The sequence below is a fragment of the Protopterus annectens genome, chromosome 11.part0, assembly GCF_019279795.1.
Source record: "Protopterus annectens isolate FY-2018-M chromosome 11.part0, PAN1.0, whole genome shotgun sequence".
Taxonomy (NCBI): domain Eukaryota; kingdom Metazoa; phylum Chordata; order Ceratodontiformes; family Protopteridae; genus Protopterus; species Protopterus annectens.
Window position 1 is genome coordinate 294,408,902 of NC_056745.1, and position 20,279 is coordinate 294,429,180.

Below are 20,279 nucleotides of genomic sequence, written 5' to 3' on the forward strand. Positions count from 1 at the left end.
CCTCGAGTTTCTTCTTGTAGAAGAGGTGCTCAAGCATTTATTGGTAACTGATAGACTGAAGTCTAATGAGTAAGCTTCTCTGTTCCTGTGGGTTAATGAAACTAATGTACATGGTAAATGGAAGCATGAAAGGAGGATGATAATCACAGAAGGTGAATTAACCAATGGCACCCTAATTACATTGCAGTGCTGGACAATCTACAATATGACAGTACAAGACCTCCTTTGCACACAGAATAGTCTATAGGAAAGGCCCTGCCAAATGTCATCTTTGTGCAGAGAGTGGACGGAGGTGAAGTTTGAATTAAATTTATCTGCTGATACATTGGTGATTTCTTCTGGATCAGAGTACATGTTAACATTGGAGAGCAACTTAATATAATACTGAATATTGGTTCTAAGATTACTGACATACTTAAAAAGGCTTTGTGTATATTTTTGGAAGAGGTCACACTATTTAATATGTACTTGGCTTTGCACATTTATCTTATACTTGAGTCCCTTACTTACTTTTTTGTAGCCACTTCTAGTGTGGGAAGGCTTGAGTTAATTTCCTTGTATCAGCAGTTTTATCTTTTATTCTAAAGTTTGTTGACATTGGGGTTCTACCATAACGGCTTGCTTCTAAATTATCTTTGTATCTGTGGCAGATAGGGAAAGATGCCTGCAGGAGTTTATGTGGGAGTAAAAATCAATAGTATTAGGAGCTGCATCTGTTATGGGTCTTGACTGGGTGTGAGTTTTTAAATCTCCTTAGATCATCAGACAGCATTAGAAGACTGGCCCTAGAGAAATCCATGACAACAATAGGATTGGGAGACATGTTAGGTAAGGTCCTTATGGAACCAATGACAACATGGAGGTCTGATTTGACTACTGATGAGGTAACTGCAGGTGTAGAGCATGTTGGTGCTATAGTCAGGAAAACAAGGTCTAGATCTGCGTCATTAGTAGGGCTGTACACCATCTGGTCAAGGCAGTTACTACTAACAATGTCCCACTGTTTGTGATACATGTTTTCTAGTTTTTGGATGAGCAGTTGAAATCTCGCAGAATTAATGCATTAAGTTAAATAGTTAAGGATACTGATTTGTTTAGGTAGGTGTCTTGGGCTGCGTGAGACATGGAAGAAGTTCTTGTTTAGGTTATTATGCTATGACTGAGCACAAGGGGAAGATACTGTGAATGAATATGGATATGCCTCCACCAGAATCAGAACCTATCTAATCAGAGATCTGAACAAATAATGCATTAAACACCAATAAAGATTGAGTGTTGTGACTGCATTTGAACCATATTTCTGTAATAATGTGTATATATTCAAAGGTCAGGAAAGATTTGGTGGTCATTTTCTTTTTAAAACTTCTGTCATTGAGCAGTGCTATTTTGAGATGGGTCTTATTGTGTTTTGTTTGGATGTTAGATGTAGAAAACTAACTCTAACAAGGACATACTAGAATAGGAAATACCTTAACTATATGTGGAATCCCTGCAAGGAAAGATAACGGCCATCCTTCGTGATCCACAGAAGACAGCCTACACTCTTTCTTCAAGCTAATAATAATGGCTCCCCCTGTAGTGATACCAGTTATTGAGCCAATCGTTGAGGTCAATTTCATTTTTCTTCTTGCATTGTGATATAATTTGCAGTGATGACTAGATACTGCTCAAAGCTAGTTTCTTTCCAGCATCAGAAACAGATTGAGAGCTCAACCATGCCTCTTCATATCTTCCATGGTGAAAGATCTAAGATTGTTCACTCTCTTGTGAGTAATGACTAGGTCATAAAATACCTGGTGTGATTATAGCGAAATGTCCTGGTGACATGATGAAGTCTGGCACCTGAAAGACAATTTACAATAACTCTTTGCTTAGCCTAGTGAGTGGTGCATCAGTAATATTAACTTAGAACTCACAGCAATGTTCAGTTTTAATAGGGAGGGAGCAAAATTCTGAGGCATAATTACAGGCATCCCTAAAAACAGAGATAGTTGAAAAGTATGACTAGAATGTTATCACATGTGCTAACATGCTTAAGCAGATTTAAGGGCTTGGGAATGCAGTTTAGGTGACCCTTGTTTGTGGTGGCAGTTAGAAGTGTTGTTGTGAGGGCTGTAGCTACTGGAATTGTTGTAAGGATACCATGTGAGGGGTGTGTGCGTGTGTGTGTGTGTGTGTGTGTGTGTGTGTGTGTGTGTGTGTGTGTGTGTGTGTGTGTGTGTGTGTGTGTGTTGATAATGCTTAAGTGTCTTGATGCATTGCCTAGGAGGCCTAAGATACCTTGTAATGGAAGGGTTCTGAATTGCCATAATGGTCAAGGTGCTTAACTCACAGAGACAAGATAGAAGGTTTGATTCTTACCTTTGAAAGGGAAATTGGTTAGGCTTAAAATGGCCTACAAGGCAGCTAGCCTAGTACTTACATATGAACCTAAGGACCTAGTTCTTAAACATATGGCATAGTGTAAGTATTGTGCTGTGGTGATGTCGGGTTATGATGGCCTCCTACAACACATACCTACTCCTCTCATGAGTAGACTTAGTGTTAGACAGTAGCAGTGAGTTGCCATTTAATGTGAGACAGCTGCTACACTGCTTTAAAATACCTGCTATTAGTAAGCTATCAATAGGTGAGATAAAAGCACACTAGGGCCTCATGGTGTCAAAAAAATTGATGGGGGAGGGGGATTCAGTATGAATGGGTACTATGCCAACAGCAATAACCAATTTTATAAGACAGGGGCTTGATTTTAGTTGTTTAGGATACTATATCAAATGAGATACAGTAATAGATCCTTGGGTGCTATATCCACAGAAGCAAGGTAAAATTAGTTATATGGTCTAAGTCTAAGTGTATACACTGAAACCAAATAATTTGTCAAAATACGGATACCAATAATGAGATAGAAAACCAGTTACAACACACCCAGTATGGTAAGGCAGACGCAGATACTATATAGGCATTATAATAAGATAGAAAAATGAAGCATATTGATATGGGAGCTACAAGAATATGAACCACAGTGCAATACAGTCATATAATTAAGGAAGAAAGACCAGGGTCACAGGCATAACAAGTACAAGGTCCCAGCACAGAGACAACACAGGACACAGGTATGGGTGCCACAAGATTACACAATTCAGTACCACAATTTAGAAGTGGTGCAGTAAGGCAGAAATGATGTGGAGTATTTTCTTTTTATATAAAATCTGTTCCCTGGAGTAGAGGAATGATCACAAGTGATCAGTTTCTGTCTCAGCTTGGGAAAAACAAAGAAAGTCTGAATTACATTTAGTAAGAGATAGAGTATAAATCCATAATATGGGAAATATATTCAGTTAGCAAAAGTATTCTGAGTATATACAACTGTAATATGCATTATTTACAATAGTCAAGACAAATCTCATGTACAAGGTTAAAGTGTCTGAGATAATTACAGCTGCACATTGTCTAAGTGGCAATGATAAGGAAGTTTGGCGAAGGATATTTGGCAGGATTTGTGAGTAATTGGAAGGAGAAGTTGTCTGAAGCAAAAAGATCATGTGGCTGAGAAGTGTGGATTGTTGCAATGGAACATGCCATATGGGGGACAGTAAGAATGTTACTATTAGGAGGGGGGTATACTATTGGTGGCTTGAGGCTCAGAAGCTTCAGTCGAACAATAATCACAATTCTAGTCTGAACGTCAGCATGCCAGATACCAGTATACCTGAAAAACACACCAAACAGTGAAACTGTCTCCCTCTCAAGACCTAGGAAAAAGTGCTAAGGGAAGAGGGTCAAGTTTGGACAGTCGATAATGTGGGTATTTGACATTCTGATTGTTGAAGTGCAGAGTTCCCACAGCTTGGCTTCACTTTCTTTAGTCTTGAGCATGTAAGTAAACTGAAAGAGATAGTGATGTAACTCATGTTAGGTGATATGGTTGAATGAGAGGCATTAGGATTAATAAGTACTGTACAACAAAGCAAAAATAAAATAACACCAGCAATGGCCAACATAACACAGGATGCAGGTAGTGGTGCTAGAGACTAACAAGCACAATAACACAATTCTAATGTGATACTAATTAACTATGATTATAGGTGTCACAGTCAATTGTGATGACTTGTGATCGGCTGTGTATTATGCAGCTATTTAAGACCCTAGATTGCAGGTCTCCTAGAACATGATAAAGAGAGCAGGCTTCTATTGGCTGCAGTGTCACATGAATTAGAGCAGACATCTGTGGTCTGCAGCTTATTGGGCCTCAACAGAAACAAGTGTAAACTTGCACTATACAACAATAATTTAAGTACATAAGATTGGCAAACAGCCAACAGAAACTGGTGTTGCTCTCAAGTTAATGGCAAGTTTGTTTGTGCCTTTCGGCTTTTCCCGGTTAGGGGTCGCCACAGCAGAACTCCGGTCCGCTAATGATTGGCAGTAGAGTTTTATGTGCTGGCTGGCCGGGTCTAACGCATAACCTTCAACGAAGGAATGCCCGTTCACGGATGTCGCCACATAGAAGACTCTCTAGCTGAGAATCGAACGGGCAACGTCTAACTGTGAGGATACAATGCTACCGCAGCACCACTAACGGCAAGTAAATATGCAATAACTGCAATCTATAAATATAATCCCAAATAAAAAAAAATGCAACTTGCAGGCACATGTCTCAATATTAGCTTAAAAGGCTAGAAAAAGTCCCGTGCTTGTTGTTGGAGAGATCAGAATAATGTTAATTTCCAGCAGATCAGTGTAATGGTTTGTAAACCTTTATGAATATGTCAGGAACACAAGAAATGCATCCTAGAATGTCTATTTATTCATTCATTTATTCATGCATGTTTGTTGAGTGGGAGATCTGTGGTAGATAAGCAGAATAAAACTCTTTAACAGTGGTTACAGCAACGTTAAAACAACTGGAGTAAACATTTGAAATATCAAGAACAATATGATTTAAAATGGGTAGGTGGACTGGAATGTGTGTTATGGAAGAACTATCATGGCAGGGCTAGCCACCCGGCAGTGTAAACCTTGACTCTAGGTGACTGTGACTGTTGAAGTAACACCCCAACCCCATGTGCAAAAATGGGAAAAGGGGTTGTGGATGGATGGATATATCAGTAGGTTCAGACTTATAACAGCAAGTTCCACATAAATAGTGAATAGCTCAAATTTCATACTACGTGAGAAAGATACACATGAAATCATTAGCTCACTATTAAGCTAAACAGATACACAATCATATAATTTTGAGACAGAGAGACTTCAAAAGTTTTCATTATGGGAAACTAAGATTAATGAAATTTTTAAAAGTGTTGAAAAATCAGATTATTTTACTATGGTTACACAAAGAGATAAACATAAGATATGTGCAGAAATTTCACAAAACTAGAAAATAGTTCACACCATGTATTACTAGAGATTAAAATTAACAAGAAATCATTAAACAGATTATGAAGATTAAACTAAGTAGGAATAGTCTTCATTAAACTTTTAGATTGTTCAGTGCTTGCATTATGACAAACTAAAATTTAAATGGATTCCATAAATGAATAAAGAGCTAAAAGTCTGAGTAGGCCCTTTTCATACCTCTCAAACTCTTAGAAATCTGGACAAAATCATAAATAATGGGGGGACAAAGGCCCAAAAATAAGGACAATTTTTAAATACTGCTTTTACAAACTTAGAAAGTTGATAGAATACCAGGTTTTGCGTCAACATGAATTTTATGAAGTATATGAAGTTTGAAATTCAAATGTATATCATTATTTTCTGACTTCACTGCTTCATGATTTGCCAGTGATTTGCCAGAAAACCACAATTTTATGAGAAACAGACTAAAAATGTAAGGCAAAAATCTGGACATTCCGAGAAAATCTGGACAGTTAAGAGGTATGGCTTTTCTAAATTTATAACTAATAATGACTATCTTACTTGATTCTGTCCTCCTCACATGATATGTATGAATTATCATATTTCCAAACCTGTATTTTAATGATTAAGAAGACATGTCTCTGAGGAACTTTATACATCTCAAGGCATGCACATATTTAATCAGTGCTTATCATGAATCAGTGCTTATTATGAATTGACTTCTTCTGTTTCAGTACAGGTTGTAATGTTAAAACGTCTTAGGATCAGCCTGCTTGATTAGTAAATGAATGAATGAATACATACATACATGTAAAAAAGTCTATGTATTTTATAATGGGATGATCTATTGAAACATGGTGTTGTAGTTCACAGCTGAAGTTCAACTGAAAACAATAAAAAAACTTCCTTTTTTCCCCATATCCCTCTCATGAAATAACAAATTAAAATCCTTTCTCATAATAATACAGCAATTGAAGTCACTTCTCATAGCAAATTATTAGGGATGATAGAGAATGACAGTCTTAAAATCAAACTGTATATTCAAAAATTACATTAAAAGCTCACCAATCACTAGGTGCTTTACAGGGCCAAAAACTTTCTCACCAATGCAACTAAAACTGCTCTTGTCACAACTTACCTACTACCCTCACATCTTTATGGCACTTCCATCCCTACTAACCTCCAGGCATCACAAAAATTAAAACTTGAACAATGCTATAATAAGGTGGCTAACTTTGTAGCAGATAGCCCTTTCAGAATCTACCTTTTTATAACACCAAATTACCCCATCAACTAAAATATTCACAGCTTCTTATCACCAATAAAATTATCCAGCATCCATCTGCATGTCTAGCACTAAATGCCATTATACACAAATATGTTCCCAGTCAGTCACTATGCTCTAATGACTAAAAACTCCTCTCTGCCGCAAACCTATAAAATCCACTACTCGTATCATGCTGCTAAGGTCTAGAACTCCTTACCTATATATCAGGTCAATACCCTCCCTCCAGTTCTTTAAAAACATTCTGAAAGACGTCCTAGCCAAAATCTGGCTCTGTTCCTGCTCAACCCCAGCATAAACTATATTGTTAAATATGAACAAGTACCTGTTCATACCTTACAGCTCCTTAATCTCCCTTCTTCGCTCACTTCCTCATTTTAATCTATTTCTTTACCCTGATTTTCTTTCTAAATATGCCATAACCCTGTTTTTTCTCTCTCTCTCTCTTCATATTGTAGTTTCTGTTTGTATTATATTAACTTTCTTTACATTTCTGTATTGTTTGTGTCTTTCGGCTTTTCCCAGTTAGGGGTTGCCACAGCGGAACTCCGGTCCACTAATGATTGGTAGTTGATTTTTACGTGCCGAGTTACCAGCCCTGACGCACAACCTTCAACGAAGGTACGCCCATTCACGCATGTCTCCACGCAGAAGACGCTCTAGCTGAGAATCAAACCGGACAGTGTCTTAGTGTGAGGCGACAATGCTATCGCAGCACCAAAGTGGCTAAAACCTTTCTAAATATTAAACATTATTATGCAAGTTGTATCTATTCTTAATCAATATTTTCACATTATGACTAATTTGGTATAATTATTTAAAATGCAGATGTTTTTGTGTTATTTTTTAAGACTGTAAAATTATTTTTCTTAAAATGTTTTTGTAATACTTTGGAGCTTTTCTCCTCAGGCCTCTGCTAAAAATGGACACCTACCCAGTTGGATTTTCCTGGTAATCAAATGCCAAGAAACAGAGAAAGTAAATGCTGTACAAATCACCTGGCAGTGTGATGTGGTAGTTAAGATAATGAGGTGACCAGCCAGACACCTTTATTATGCTACCATTCCTTAGTTTTGAGAATGTTCATTTAGAAATGTACAAGGTATGAATATATGGGCCATTATCATGCTTTTGGGGACTGTTTTTTATAGGTGCATACTAGGCTAATGACCATTAGGGACCTTAAAAGCCTAGCCGTGCAATCCAAATGTCACCCACAAATTTGATTTATATTTGAATTATAGGGAGTGATTTACTGACTGCCTCTGTCCATCAGAGACATAGTAGCCAGACCAGAGGTGAATTTCCAATTAACCATCCATTGGTCTAAGTTGCACTTAAATAGGGATAGAGAGGAACTCTGCATTGACCATAAAACAACCTTACACTCCCAGGCCACAATAAAACAACCATTCATGAGATATGCTGAAGATATTCAGGTGTATTTCACTGTGGAACCTATTTTTGTAGAATTTATTATATTATAGTAATACTAAAAGAAATGCCAGATGAAATGCATATTACTGTTCAAAAGATAATGACTATTATAGTAATTTAATCCTTACTTAAGCAAAGATCTAATTTGTTGGCTATAAGCTCTGAGTTCACAGCACCTTTTAGTTTTCCTTTGTCTTACTATATCTTTGTCTTCTCCCATCATATGACTATTATCCCCATATCCCTTTGTCTTATTTTTTGTCCATTTGACTGGCATCATTTGAACCCAGGCCACTGGGTCTGCAATCATGGTTTCAGCCCTATCTACTTTGGAACTGGAGTTCTAGTTCTCTTTTTTTCACTTTATTCCATTCTTTATCCCATATTAACAGTTTGTTCTACTATTAGGTTTCTCTCCCACTCTCTCTTTCACACTTATTACAGAAGAGAGACTGCACAACTATTCACAGGGCTGCTGTGCAGTCCTTAATACCTTAGCCAAAAACATATTTGTTTATTTGTTACCCATGTTAACAGCACTGATCCACATGGACCTTTTTCAGAATTTGTTCCATGAGTATTATCTGATTAAAAGATTTGCAGAGTTACACAGCAGACAAATGGAGGCTGAAAGACTCAAACCCTGGGTAGCAAGAAACGGCTGATTAACAGGTCAAGCTTTAATACTCCGTGTTAACCATCTACCTTTGGGAGTACACAGTAATAATATTTCATGCCATGCATATCAGGTGTCTTTTACAGGGAAATCACATTAAAAAAGTACTACTGAAATTAATTTGTATCTCAAAATGTATATGTGAGGGGGAGTTTTGGAGTCGGTGGTACCAAATACCAGCACAGAATTTATCTGGATGTTTAGACATTGCTGGGACAGTCTCCTTTATCATTAATCATAGAATTAATTGGGATATATGGTAAGTTTATCTTCAAAGGTCTTAGAATGGACTGTGTTTTCAGGAATATCATGTTAATGCAAAGTTGTTGTCAATCTTTAAGTTATAAGAGCAATATTTAAAGGGCTTGTTGTCAGAATGCCTGGATCTTTGGCTTGTGTTTTATGTTTTGGAAGGGTTGGTTGTGTTTTAATCTGCTCATTGTGGAGTTTGTGGTTTACTGGCAGGTTGCTGCATTGATCGGAGTATGGGAGTCACTAAAGGGAAACTTATCTAGTCCTCCTGAACTTCATATCCTTCGGAGAATGCATGGTGGGTAAGATTCCATCACGCCTGCCGCGTTTCAAGTGTGTAAGAGTAACGTGTTCTACTGACATGTTTTATTAGACAACAAGAGGTCATTCACTGTTTATACCTGTGACAAAGCTGATGGGGCAGGGTGAAGAAACACTGTACCTTTCCTTTTCATGGGCTTTAAGCTGCCAGAGTAATGTGCACAGCACATGTGCAATAGGCACCCCTGCAATTCTGCTTACCACATTCTACACCATATCTTATGAAGCGTCACTTATGAAAGGGTTAAATCCATGCAAAGGATTTCAGTAGCAAGTTTGCTTCATTACAGCTCTCAGCTGTACGAATTCCACAGAATCTCCAGTCTTTACCTCATGTTTTTACAAACAGTTCTGGTTCGAGTTGTTTAAAGGTCAAGCTGTGTAACAGTCGAGGTTGTGCGGGTACTACCTAACCATGCAGATTTTGCTGAATGTCCTGATTTTGCCTCAGTCTAAATCTTAACTAGTTTGTGAGATTTGAATAATCTGTATAATAACTCTTTGCACAAGCACTACATCAGAGAATAAGTGATTATTTATAGTGCGGGGTTGGATGCAGTTTCTTTCTTATTTAGCCAAATAGACAAGACTGCTTTTACAAAGTTGTACATAATGTAAAGGAAATGTTTTTATAACTTAATAGGCCAAGCTATAAGTTAGAAGTGAGCTTGCTAAAGCCTTACAGGACACATGTCACGTTAATTGCTACATTTCTTGTATATTTTGCTTTTAAATGGATCTTAGTGCATATCCTCAGCTAATGGAAAGCTACAGAAGGAATTGCCAACTGTTTTAATCTGCCATAATGTGTGTTTAATAAGATTAACAGATTAGAAGTTTGCAGAGAAGTGGCGTGAAAGACATTTCTCAGTTTAAAATGTTTACTAACAGCAGTATTATTTCCATTAACATCTCTCGTTCTGTAGTATAGTTTTATAGATGGCATACAAAAAAAAGTGAAGTAACAATGTAAATGTATTTCTTTCTCAAAACTGTGGTGATTATTGAGGGTTGGATTCAGAAAATAATGGCAGGCATTTCATTTTAAATGTCATACCCTTCACAAAAAAAAAAAGAATGTTAGCATGTTTATCTCAGCTCAGTTTCATTGACATTTGAGGGGGTGTGCTGGGGTGAATCCGGTCAATCCTCCACCATTGCAGTGGGTCATGGCTCTCACCAGTCCAGATTTTGCAGAGGGTCTAGGCTTTGCTGTGTGTTTTGTCTGTTCTTCATGGGGCTGCTGTGATTTGAAATAAAAGTGGGGTGATGGTGTGTCTCTCATCTGTACACAATTTCACAGAATGGCCAAATTTTGCCTCACATTTTTTTATACCATTCAGAAAATGCATGCTAATGCATAACCCGTTTGTCGTTCGGCTTTCTGACTTGGTAGGAACAGTGCTTGAAAAGTGTTTTGACACCTTTTAGGGGATGGGTGGTACTGATAGGAAGGAGTTAATACTCGTTTTACCACCATAGGTTTGCATTGTATTACTGGCAATACTTCAGTTTTGGAGGTGTAGCCATTACTATGTGCACACTTCTCAGCAAAAACCTCTTGTAGATATAGTAATGCTTTGGGGGGGTGGTGGTTATGGGAGGTAAGTCCTCCCATCTGGCATGGATGCCATGGCATGCACTGTAATCTGCTGTATTGGCAAATGCATGGATGGGTTTCAGCTTTACCCTGACTGTTTCTTGCCTCATCTTCAAGAGGCAGGAATGCTGCTATTTATAATGTGCAATAAGGAGTAAAAGGTGGAACACCTGGTAATGGCACACTAACAACTGGAAGCTTACAGGATGGTTAAAATGTGATGAAGATATTTGTAGAATAGGCCTGTTAATGAAATAAGGATTCAGTTCTTTGTCAGTGTTTTAAGTAAATTTTAACTTATAACACGTGACAGAGTTTTCAAGGTGGAATTTAAGGAACATGACCCTAGATGAGGAACTTTCTTTGAAAGGAGGTACACTTGTGAGGTATGGTTATTTTATGAGATTATTTTCCTTTTGATAAGCATCTTAATTTGATTGCTGGGTCATGTCATTACAGAGGCTTGGGGAAAAAAGCAGCACATGGGACGACCAGCCAAGGTCCTCCTCTAGGAAAAGATGTCATTTGTGAGTAAGAGTGATTGCCGGTGGATATCCTTGTAGTGCTTGTTTACCGAAATGGTGTCAGGGTTGTTTATGAAATTAACTTGGCTATATCTGACTTTCTATGGCAAACACAAGGTACCTGTGTATTTTGATATTTATATTTTCCGTCATCTACATCTGCGGTGGTGGTGTTGCGGTAGCATTGTCGCCTCACAGAAAAGCGCTGTCCGGTTCGATTCTCAGCTAGAGCGTCTTCAGCGTGGAGACATGCGTGAATTGTGCGTCAGGGCTGGCAACTCGGCACATAAAAATCAACTGCCAATCATTAGCGGACCATAGTTCCGCTGTGGCGTCCCCTAACCGGGAAAAGCCAAAAGACAACAACATTTTCCCTCATCTGCAGTGTATAAGTGTAAAATAGTCGAGTACATGTACAACTTCTGTTATGTGTTTTATTAGGGTCATTTAAAAGCATAGGTTCAATTACTGATGCTTGTGTCATAAAACCATTTGCGGCTGCATGTTTCTTCGTTGGTTGCTCAAGGATTTGCGCAGTAACATGTCAGTGCTAGGTTACTGAGGATAAGGGAAGAGGGGTGGGGTAGAAGCTGTGTAGTTGATGAACAAGGTAAGCTGTGGTAGTAGCTGGGTCATTAAGGAGTTTTGTCATGTGTGGATACAGTTAATTTACAGTTTTTTTTTTTTTTTTTTGCAGATGAGGAAGCATGGGGTTGGTATTCACTTGGCGGCCTAAAGTCGATTCGGGACCTGAAGGAAATGGATCCCAAAGGTGATGGAGGTTGTTGCAGTGGATGTCCAGTCACTAGAGTGGTATGTAATGACATCACAGATGAGGGAGCATACAGTGAACAACAGTCAGTGCCTTGACGGCACTGGATTTGAAAGATAATGGATGCTGCTGGGATAGATATTTCAGTTGCTTGAGTAGGACACAATGAGGTGGTGCACAATGAGGCAGCAGGTAATCTTGCTTTATTCAGTGATCATTAAAGCACATTGGAGTTGGTGCGGATTAGGGTAGTGTAGGGGCAAGTGAGAAGGAGGTATGTTTGGGGAAGGACGAAGCAGGGTTGAGGAATGTTTAAGGCGAGATTGAGGGTTCTTGCTGGTGGGACAGAATCCCAGCACGCATAAGACCATAGCAAATTGTTTATAGAGGGCCCTCAGGTGTTTGACATGAAGTTGGAGTTGTTCCAAAAGATGGTATTTTCTGGGAGATGAATCTGTACTAAGAAGTGAGTTTTGCTACCATCACATACCAGGTTCTGCTACTGTCACATACCAGGTTAAGGTCTTCAGAGTGAGTCTCACTTGTACCATTTGACTTATGTTTCAGGCTGATAGGAGGTGGTTCGGTTCACATATTACTTGAGAGTAGATAGGATATGTAAGGAATGGGATACTTTGCTGCTTACACTGAAATTAGAAAGCCTAAGCAAGTCATTGTTTTGTGATTCCATGCAGATGTACACTATGTTTTAATGTTGCCAGTTGCAAAAGTAGAAATGGAAGGAAAGCTTTAAAAGGAAAGCCAGGGCAAGCAGTGGATTAAAGCCATTCAGTGTTGAGGTCCAAGCAAGGTATTGTTGTGGGAGTTGCTAGTGGAGGCAGGCCAGGGTTTGTCTGAGCTGCGCAAAAAAAAAGGGGGAGGGGGCAAGGGCGGATTAAGGAAATCATGGAGCTTGTTGGGTCTGGAATTTTGCATATTTTAGGGGGAATGGTTTTGGCTTGTAACTGGAAGGATGTAAGGACTTTGAGGAAGGGTTGTACAGGATGGAAGGATGTTTGTAGTTTCAGTTTGTTTGGTGTTGAAGGTTTAGTAGGTGAAATTGTTGGGAAAAGGAGTAATTTTCATTTGGATAATAAAGGACAAGAAAAAACAGCCACAAGGTACCAAAATGAGACCAATAACCAAATCCAAGGTACCAATAGACCAGAAGCCAGCCACAAGCCTTTTAAAACCAATTTAATATGTGCACAAAACACACAGTAAACACATAAACGTGGACAGTTAAAATACAGCATTTTCGTTTCAAACACTTCATCAGATGTGGTTCTGAGGTAAATTAACAGGTTAAATATCTTGCTAGTGAACAGATTGACCAATAAAAACATTCAATAAAATGATTCAATAAAATGACTCATAAGTACTCAAATATTAATGAATGAATAAGAGTTAAAATTGAAACCAATATAATAGGCACTTTAAAACTTATAAAATCCTGTATGAAACAATTGAATAAAACTTAATTAAAAATGATTACATATTTAATTCAAGTGAGGACCATTTTCAACAGAATTAACCTTAAGTTAGAAGATTAAAAGCTCCATAAGAAATAAATTTCACCAGCTTAGAAATGAATGTTTTGACAAGTAAACTAAAAACTACAAGCAAGAAGTTAAGTTACTTTCAGAAATATTGGAATAACCTAGATGTCCATAATCAATATCCTACTTAGGTTGTTCTCCTTTCCTCCTCCTATTATCTGTAGTTTCCTCTTCTCTTCATTATTTATCTCCAGCAAAACCCTTGAAAGACTACAATTATCGTGACCCTTATGATATCTTTTCTTACATTTGTACAGGCAATATACTCTAGTTCCCTATCACTTAGTGACAGTCGCTTGTATATATTGTATATAGTTAAATCAAATAGGTTTTAGGAGTACTGATATACCTTCACACACCTGCATTAACAAATACCTCCCAGCAAATCCTGCCTATTAAAAGAAGATAATTAACTCTTTTTGTTGTATCAGTACTGACTGAACGTGTTCTTAAGCAGGATTGTATGAAGATTTTTCACTTATCTGTTTTGAACCTATTTGCTTTGTGTGAATTATTGCTTTGCTTTTGTATTTGTGTTTTTAAAAATGCTAATAAAATCAGTTTGCAAAAAAAAAAAAAAAAAAAAAAAAAAAAAAAAAAAAAAAAATGTAAAACTTTATGTTGGCTCCCTCTAGTGGTCATATTTGAAAATTGCAAGCCTGATACATTGAATACTGTTGAAATCTATTAAAAACATACAAACTTAAAAGCATGCAAAACATTTTTATTTTATTTTATAACTTTGCTGCCCTTAATTTTAAAAAGGGTACAATGGAAGTGCTCTCATTCAAGCCTGGAGGAGAGGTGGCTTGTAATGTTATCTGCCACCAAAGTTCTTTATATTCTATTCTTTCTTCCCATTGTCCCCCTCTAGCTTCTTTTTTAATACCTTCTAAAACAAAAAATGTATAAATAGAATTGACACAGGTTAATGAATGTTTAAAAAGGGCGTTTGTTTCCTTTTTGTTCTGTATGTCGTAATGATGTTCGTATATCCTTCTTTTTAATTTGCGTTCAGTTTTACCTACGTAAAAGGAGTGATATACCTCACACAATGCTAAATAAATAAGTCCATTTGATTCACAGTTAAAATAGTCATTACTAGTTAAAATCACATTTCTAGTATTTAAACTTATTTCTTCCTTATTGATTATATATCTGCATTGTGAACACCGTCCACATTTGTAGGTGCCCAACTTCTTTCTAATATTTGCCTGTTTTCTATCATTTTCGAATGCATTTTTCAAGTTTTGGGAATTTTTATACGCAAATTTCATTTCTATGTTGGATGTTTTTTCCAGGTCCGTCAGACTAACAAATTATTCCCACTCACCTCTAATGATGTTCCTTACTATAGCACTGCTAGCATTATATTCCAACACCATTGCTTTACTGTATTCATCTATTTGAGAGGGGTCATTCCTAGTGTTGTCCACAAGTGGTTGTCCCAGGATGGGTTTATATTTATCACTCCTACCTTGCTACACCTGTTTTATAACATCTTCCAACAAATCTTTTGGGTAACCTCTTGCAGAAAACAATCCTTTAAGAAAGTTACATTCCTTCATAAACTCTTTTGTATCAGAGGTCATTCGACATGCCCTTACATACTGACCCTTCACAATGTTTTTCTTGTAGTGATAGGGATGTGCACTATTATACTGCAAGCATGAATTAGTGAAGGTGCTTTTCCTATGCACCCTTGAGTTAAACATATTGTGACATCTACATATATATTTTGTAATGTTTGTCGTTTCATGAACATATACAATGATATATGGGTATGCAAGCCTAATGAATTAACGAGTGTGAATGATATTCAGCAAAACAAGCACTCACACCTCCTGATTTATTTATTTTTTCCTAGATTGTATTGACTAGACAGAGGTTATATATGTAAATACATATATATGTACACTTGTGTGTATATCTATCTATCTATATATTATCACTGGCCGTGGTGGTGCAGTAATTAGCACTGTTGCCTCACTGCAAGAGGCTCTCCGGCTCGATTCTTATCTTGAGTGCCTTCTGTGTGGAGTCTGCATGTCCTCCCTGTGGTCATGTGGGTTTTCTCTAGGTGCTCTGGTTTTCTCTAATACTCCAAAGACATGTAATAGGTGGATTGGACACTCTGAATTGGCTGTAGATGAGAGTGGGTGTGCAAGTGAGTGGTATGGATGAAATACAGTGGCAGGCCTAGCCATCTGGCTGTGTAAACCTTGGCTTGAAATGATTGTCACTGTTGAAGTGACACCCTAACCCCATGTGAAAAATGGGAAAAAAGGGTTGAAGATGGATGGATACATGTATATGTAAATATATATATATATATATATATATGTGTGTGTGTGTGTGTGTGTGTGTGTGTGTGTGTGTGTGTGTGTGTGTGTGTGTGTGTGTGTGTGTGTGTGTGTGTGTGTGTGTGTGTGTGTGTGTGTGAGTGTGGGTGTGTGTGTATGTATATATACAAGCTATAAACTCTCCAACTAGAACAAATAAACTTAATAATAAAGAAACCATCCTGGATTGGATCCTAACAAACTGTCCATCACAAAACTATACAACAGGAACCCTCCCGGATGACCTTAGTGACCACTCTCTAATATACATTATTAGACATAAAACAAGTTTAAGTATCCCCACTCCAGTCAGAACGGCCCGTAGCAAAAAACATTTTAACAACGAATTGTTCCTAACCGAACTTAAACAATGCAATTGGTCTCCCCTTAAAGCACTCCCTATTAATGAAGCAGTTAATTACTTCAATAACTCTTTTCTAGCAATCCTAGACCATCATGCCCCAATGCTCCATAAGAATGAAAAACAAACCAGCACCTTGGCTCTCTAATTCAACTAAGAAACTAATCCATAATAGAAATAAATCTTGGGCCAAATGGCGTACCACAAAAGACACTATCGATCACCAAACTTTTAGACAACAAAGAAACTTAACAAAAAAAGCCATCCTACAAGATAAAAGAACTTTTATATCCAACTCCAGCAATCTTCCCTTCAACAACCAAAAAAATTCTGGTCTACTATTAACACACTACTTTCCCCAGGCAAAGTTGCCACGCCTTATCCACTTGACTCCAAACCGGATTGTCCGACACAAACAGCAAATGCCTTTAATACTTTCTTTACTACTACTATATTAAATCTAGCAAATCAACTAAACCCTGATACCTCCAACTTGCCAAGCCCAAGCTCCATCCCCCCCCCTTTTCACCTTGAACCTATACCCACCTCCTATATCTCCTCCTTACTTCAAAAATTAAAACCTACTACCCTCTCAGCTGATAAATTACCAGCAGAATACCTCCAAATAGGAGCCAAATCGATTGCCTTCCCAATCTCTATATTGATCAATAGAACTATAAAAGAAGGCACCATTCCATCTATTTGGAAAATCTCACACATCATCCCACTTCACAAAGGTGGTGACTCTACTGAGTTCTCCAACTATCGTCCTATAGCTCTACTCTCCACTTGCTAAAATTATGGAGAAATGTATCCACAAACAATTAATAACTCACCTACTTCAGTATAATCTCCTTGCTAACTGCCAACATGGATTCCGGCCATTTCACAGTACTACCACTGCCTTGCTATCTTTTACTAACTCTATCAACAATAATCGTAATAGCAATATTCTTTCCTCAGCATTCTTTGTAGACCTATCTAAAGCGCTCGACATGGTTAATGATCAACTTCTCCTCCACCAACTTAAGTCCCTCTCACTGGACAATCTTGCTATGAACTGGTTTACATCATACCTAGAAAACCGTAAACAAGCAGTTCTCTGGCAAAACCATCTTTCTGATCTCCTTCCCACCTCCCTAGGTGTTCCTCAAGGCTCTATTTTAGGTCCACTCTTGTTTTCTATTTTCATAAATGACCTTCATCTCTACTCCACTCTCCACCTGTATTCAATATGCTGATGACTCCACTATCATCTGTTCTGCCTCATCCCAAACTGAACTTCATTCTATCACACAAAAGCCTTTACCACCATAGAAGAATGGTTCTCCAAACACTGTCTTCTCCTCAACCCCAAAACCAAACTCTTGCTCTTTAAACCCTCTCATTTGTCTCCCCCACTTCATTTTACACTTACATCAAACAACAATACTGTTATCTCTCCTGACCCTACCACCAAACTTCTAGGAATCACACTTGACAATCAATTAAAGTTTGACACTCACATAAACATTACAATAAAATTGACGAACAAAAAACTTGGATCCCTTTATAGAATAAAACCCTTCTTGACACCAGTTGCCAGAACTACAATAGCTAGAACCCACTTAATTTCTACCCTATTATACGCTTCCTCAATATTCAACAATCTTTCTACAAATAATCTTAATAAACTAACTAGAGCATATAACAACATCGCCAGATTTGCTACAAATACACCTTACAGGACTCATCACTGTCTGAACCTAAAACAACTAGACTGGCTTGAATTACCTCACCTATTACATTTTAACCAACTTATAATCGCCCATAAAGCCCTATACCAACCAAATAATATCCCTATTCTCTCTTCCCTCATAAAACCATATAACAACTTGAGAAATCTACGCCCGCTAACAAAATGTTGATTCATACTTCCTTATCTAACAACTCAGCAGGTGACTCCATATTCTCTAACTCAGTTGGTAAAATATGGAATCAACTACCACAAGACCTTACAACCCTAACCTCTCTCCCACTATTTAAAACTAACCTAAAACTTTTCTTCTCCAACCACTGGTTATGTACTTGTACTAACCCTGCCTAGCTGTTATTCTCTAATCTATCTGCTACCCACATAACCTTTTTTTCCTTTTCTACTTTAAATCTTTAAGTACCCAATCTATACTCAAATCTTCACTCTTAATTTCTATCTCAGTCACTACGTAGTACTACTTACCAAGCACAAAACCTACCAGATACTGTACTTATATTTCTCTTTGTATACTATGTTAAACTGAAGATGTATTACTCTATATTAATGCCATCTCCTAATCATTAGCATCATATGTTTATATATTTTTAGTGTATTTCTGTTTTTAGATGTATTTTGTGTGTTACTTTTAGTATAGTTTTTAGTATGTTTTAGTTTTGGAGCTTTTCTCCCCGGGCCTCCACTGAAAATGGACATGTATCCAGTTGGACTAGCCCGGTCAACAAATGTAAAATAAAAAAATAAATAAATAAATAAAATATATATATATATATATATAATATTTCTATAACTGTTAGGTGCAATGAGGTTGTGCTCAATAGTTTATTAGATTGCCATGTGTTTGTCTGGAATTAATGTTTTATACAGGGGATTCTACCCCTAGCTACATATTAGGATGGTATCTGTCAAGGAAAACAGATTTTTTTTATTAAAAACAAGTATTTGCCATTCTTTGGTAACATCAGAAGTGGGAAGTAAAACCATATACTATTCATATGCTCGTGTCCCGGCTGCTCGCAGATCACAGTGTTGCACCCAGAAAAACATCCACCTAACAGATGGCAGAGGCTATTAATCATGATCAAACTTGACTATGACCATGAGGAAAGAGAATGAAGCTGCCAGCTTTTGTTTGAACACATAGTCAAGTATGAACAAGATAAGGGTGGTGGGGTGGAGAGCATGAGGACGATACTGGAGTTTAACTCTTACGTTTAGGGGCTGATTGAGGGATGTAGACTTAGAGTCAGGGAGCAAGAGGAAGGGGGTAAGGTTAGGGATCAAGACGGAAGTTTTAGGGAGTAATTAGAGAATTTAGGTTTAGCGACCAAGAGGAAAGTTTTTTTTATATATATATACTTCTCACTGGGTTATCATAATACATTAGGACATTATCAAACGCTCATTAAAATATCAGTACATGCTATATCTATAACCAATGAGATGAGATAAAACAGAGCCCAAAAGAACAAACTAAGAAAATATTCAACTCTCATTATATTGCCAAACACCTAAATCTCTAAATGATAATAACTTCTGACATTGAAGCATTCATTGTAGAAACATAATTTGTTTTCCCTATTCTCTTGCATGCATAACATTCTGCGGTAGGTTCTAACATTATTTTTGCTTATCACCTCCCATTTCTAGGCCTTACTACCTTTCCAAGCTGTAGCAATAATACTCCTCACACATCTTCCTGAAGAAATAACAGGGTACCCCCATTCACAAATGTCCACCTACTCCTCTACTTCAGACCAATGGGAAACAATTTTCCTAGCTTTTGAATTCCAATTCCTACATCTAAATTTTTTATTTTATTTCCAATCTACCTCCAAATTACAATCCTCACCAATAATATTCTCACAGAATGAATGAATGTGTCTTTCGGCTTTTCCCGGTTCGGAGCCACCACAGCGGAACTCCGGTCCGCTAATAATTGGTAGTTGATTTTTACGTGCCGAGTTACCAGCCCTGATGCACAACCTTCAATGAAGGTATGCCCATTCACGCATGTCTCCACGCAGATGACGCTC

General features: G+C 37.6%; 1 long non-coding RNA gene across 1 annotated transcript in view; it reads left to right on the forward strand.

Moving 5' to 3' along the window:
- LOC122815348 overlaps nt 1–20,279 on the forward strand; it is a 221,921-nt gene that overhangs the window by 179,893 nt on the left and 21,749 nt on the right. The window contains exon 2 of the long non-coding RNA XR_006366949.1: nt 12,154–12,269. This is a non-coding gene — a long non-coding RNA (uncharacterized LOC122815348). The remainder of the gene's footprint in view (nt 1–12,153; nt 12,270–20,279) is intronic.